General features: G+C 35.6%; 1 long non-coding RNA gene across 1 annotated transcript in view; it reads left to right on the top strand.

The window, feature by feature from the left end:
* Positions 1–215: 215 nt before the first annotated feature.
* Positions 216–4,559, top strand: part of LOC104984042 — an 11,775-nt gene continuing 7,431 nt past the window's right edge. The window contains exons 1-2 of the long non-coding RNA XR_824708.1: positions 216–409; positions 972–1,090. This is a non-coding gene — a long non-coding RNA (uncharacterized LOC104984042). The remainder of the gene's footprint in view (positions 410–971; positions 1,091–4,559) is intronic.

Genomic DNA, 4,559 nt, shown 5'->3' with positions numbered 1-4,559 from the left:
AGGTAGATGAATTGATGTAGTCAGAAATGATGAGGATAAAATTAACAAATTTACCAGTCTTTTGGAGCTGAGGCTACATTTGCCAGTTTTTATATGCCAGCACTATCTCCTTACAAAACCCCAGAGTTGAAGCATTTATCATTCTCACCTTTAGACACTGTTACCTAGATACCTCAGTTTTAGTTACAAGCTTGAGATCACCATAGCAACCAATTAGTATTTATGTTGCTAAGACAGGATGCAGAGAAAGAGGAAAGCAGGATGTGCTTACTCATTTTTATATGATCTCAATAGAGAACGTATAAAATGCTGATCCCAGTGTCCAAATTCCTATCAACTTCTCTCATCCTAATGTATATTCACATTTGTCTTTTCCATTAGTAAACCACTTGATGGCAAATCACTTACGGTATGTATAATAAATTCTATATCTGCTAATAGTGCCCCCCAAAAAGGTGAGAAAAAGGAAAGATAATTATATTTTCTGATGTGCTGGCCTGTTTTGAGATTTGGGTTTCACAATCCAAGCCTTCAGCTCACACTTTTTCAAGATCTCCAGTATCAAATCACATATCTTCCTCTTGCTTTTTGAAAGACTATAAGCAGTTCCACAGGCTACTGTAATTTGTATTTTTGTTGCATTTTAGCCTCCTCACTTTAATTGTAAGTAATCTGAGAAACATAGGAAGAGTACAACCATTTAGGTACAAATCGCAGCTCCAGCACAAACTAACGAAGGAGCCTCAAGCAAGCCACTATGCTCCTTGACTCAGTGCTTAAAACAATTTAGTATCTTGAGGTTGGATAGGGTAAATGCTCATTAAAATGTAGATGTCTTTTGCCAACTCCTTAAAAAATACATGCAGTCATTTCAAATAAGTGTCTTTTTTATGTGTTTGTGTGTGTATTCTACACTGAATAGTTTGTTCTTTTTCGAAAATCTAATTCTTGGAAAACTTTCCATACAGCAGGGCTATGTAAACTCTTCGCCATATGACTCTGCATTGCAAAGACAGTCGAGCTGTTGACACTGAGCACCTTGGATTGCATGAACTTGTGGATATCTGTAATGTCACCGATCACCAGTGAGGTCTGGTCATTTTTGTTTTCCTTGTTTATAGAAGATTCCCCTAAGCAACATAACTGCTCCCCAGGTTTGTCCTGAAACAGCTTAGTACCCTTTGGAATTAATGAAATAGACTAAGAAATTATTACTCTGAAAAGCTAAGTAGTTTGGATAAATTGGATAAAGAATTAAAACTTTCCTTCTATTCAATTTGTTGTAAATGGTTTTCACAGCAAAGAAATGGTAAAAACTGAGTTCTTAGATCATGTCATAGACCATACAGGAGATGGAGTAATCTTTCTGGTCTATATGATTTCAGTCTCTTTTGACAAGTCTAGTAAGATAATTAGTTAGACAAGTTGACAAACTATTTAAATGAAGATCATTTAATATCTTAACAGTTTGTAGATATTCCCAACAATCACTACAAGCATAATCCACATGAGAGCTGTCTCCTCGTCAATCGTGGGCACACATGGCTCTGTCCCCAAAGCCCCTTCCTCAGTTAGCTGAAAGCTCTGAGGGCAGCTCCAGGTTCCATGCCTCTTGCATCTACTCTCTGCCCACCTCCACTTCACTGTCTTTAATAGAATTATTATAGATATTGACAAAGCAAAATATTTTTTAAATGGTTGCTAATGCCAAAACAATGCCAGCAGTAAAAATAATCAAATAAAACTAAGCTTATTTGGACTTAACCAACAGAGATGAGTAGCCATCACTGTTATTCTGCTGGATAAGTTATTTTTCTGTTTTTCTTCTTCATGTAGATGATGCCTCAAGGCTTTCGCATCTGATACATGAACACAGTGATATGCTTTTCCCTCCAGAATAGTTGACTTCAAATGTGAAACTGTGAACAAAACATAAGATACTTATTTCTACCATCAACTTTATTTGAGAAGTTTTTATTTATTTTATTTTTATTTTTTATTTTATTTTATTTTTTTTAATTTTATTTTATTTTTAAACTTTACTATTTGAGAAGTTTTTAAAAAGCCTCAAAATTATATATTCTTAACAGTATCTTAGAATATTTTAGAAAAACAGTAAAATGTTAGATTTTTCTGAGGTTTTTTTTTTTTTTTTTTTTTTTTTAGTAATAGTCTTTTAAATAATCTTTTTAAATAGTCTTTCTTTTCTAAAGGCCAACTAGCTCAGTGCTAAACAATTCACTTTCTCTAAGTTTTCAGTATGAAAAATGTAATGGAATCATGTAGTTACAGAAGAATGGAAGGCATTAACTGCCTATGAAAATTCTCCAGTACCTACTATAAAATCAAATCTAAGCAAATTAAATAGAATCAAAAGTAACAAATACATTTTCTAGTGCCTTCAATGTGCAGTGTCGTGTATCAGACAGTGCAAAACAGATATAAAAATAATACAGTCCCTTCCCTTGGGAACTAATCAATCATTTGGTAGCCAACACCTAAACAGGTGAACAGTTAAATAGTATTAAGAGATTAAATAATTATATAAGAAATGTTATAAAGTACAATTTGACTCTAAGTCTTAAAGAAAAAGACACTATGGGCATTAAACAGGTATAAGTTCAGAGGTGGGAAAAATCATTTCAGATAGTGTTCAGTTCGTCCTCACTTTGTGACTGCCTCTTAAAATTGTATCCCTCTGAAAATTCTCGCTTGGGGAGAATTTTGTGGAAGAAAGAAGGTTAGTGGCCAACTTCCTGGAATATGCACTGTACATGTCACTAGCTTGGAATTTATTATAGAATGTCTTGTACTACTGCTTATGTTGTTAGAAGTGTAAATAATGCAATAAGTAAAAGTTGCTCAGCATTGCAGGCAGATTCTTTACCAACTGAACTATCAGAGAAGCCCAAATAATACAATAATGATGATAATAATAGCTACAGTTTAAAAAAACCAAGTGTAATGCAAAGTGTTCTATATACATCATCTTTTTTTTTTTTCCAATTTCTGTGTCGCTATTTGGTAGTTAGAATTTCTAAATCCTATTAAACTGTGTGAGGAGTTTTGGCCTAATTCTAAAAAGAAATGGCGTAACATAGCTTGCTGATAATAGATCCACGAAGTCAAAGTATGTGTTATGTCACTGTGTGTGTCTTATGCCAAAGTCTGTGACACCGACACTGATTTTTTCAACCTTAACCGCTGAGCTCTGGAGTTCAAGAGCTAGAAGATAAATTCTTGATGGCAGAGGCAACGCCTCTGTGTTCTGGTAATCCTCAGAGAGACTGAGTTTGAACCTGAAAATTGAGTCTTATACTGAGTAACTCTATTATTAGTCCACCAAGAAATAATTAGGATTTTAAGAAATCACACTTCAAGGATACCTGAGTTGAATTACTGGCTTCTCAAATTACATGTTCTTTTAGCAGAGTGAATTTGAATTTTCTGGTTCTAGAAACTGACAACGTGGGTACTGACCCTGTTTCTAATCCATCCTTCTTATGAGACTTTCGGGAAGGGATTTACATGCTCCATGTCTTAGGTTTTCATCTGTACAATGAAGGAGATAATAATACCACTGATTGTGGGAAAGTCTTAAAGAGATGGAACTACCAGACCACCTTACCTGCCTCCTGAGAAGCCTGTATGCAGGTCAAGAAGCAACAGCTAGAACTAGACAAGGAACAATGGACTGGTTCAGAATGGGAAAGGAGTATGTCAAGGCTATATATTGTCACCCTGCTTATTAACTTATATGCAGAGTATGTCATGTGAAATGTCAGCCTGGATGAAGCACAAGCTGGAATCAAGATTGCTGGGAGAAATATCTATATCCTCAGGTATGCAGATGACACCACCCTTATGGCAGGAAGTTAACAGGAACTAACGAGCATTTTGATGAAGGTAAAAGAGGAGAGTGAAAAATATGGCTTAAAACTCAACATTCAAAAAACTAAAATCATGGCATCTCGTCCCATCCCTTCATGGCAAATAGACAGGGAAATAGTGGAAACAGTGACAGAGTTCATTTTCTCCAAAATCTCCAAAATCACTGCAGGCAGTGACTACAGACTTGAAATTAAAAGATGCTTGCTCCTTGAAAGAAAATCTATGACAAATCTAGACAGTTTATTAAAAAACAGAGAGATTACGTTGCTAACAAAGGTCCATACACTCAAAACTATTATTTTTCCAAGAGTCATGTATGGATGCGAGAGTTGGACCATGAAGAAGGGTGAACACCGAAGAACTGGTTCTTTTGAACTGGCAGAAAGTGAAGAGGAACTCAAAAGCCTCTTGATGAAAGTGAAAGTGGAGAGTGAAAAAGTTGGCTTAAAGCTCAACATTCAGAAACGAAGATCATGGCATCCGGTCCCACCACTTCATGGGAAATGGATGGGGAAACAGTGGAAACAGTGTCAGACTTTGTTTTTCTGGGTTCCAAAATCACTACAGATGGTGACTGCAGCCATGAAATTAAAAGATGCTTACTCCTTGGAAGGAAAGTTATGACCAACCTAGATAGCATATTCAAAAGCAGAGACATTACCTGGCTG

Source organism: Bison bison, unplaced genomic scaffold (genome assembly GCF_000754665.1).
Source record: "Bison bison bison isolate TAMUID 2011002044 unplaced genomic scaffold, Bison_UMD1.0 scf7180017863820, whole genome shotgun sequence".
NCBI lineage: Eukaryota > Metazoa > Chordata > Mammalia > Artiodactyla > Bovidae > Bison > Bison bison.
This window is presented reverse-complemented; position numbering and strand designations above follow the sequence as displayed.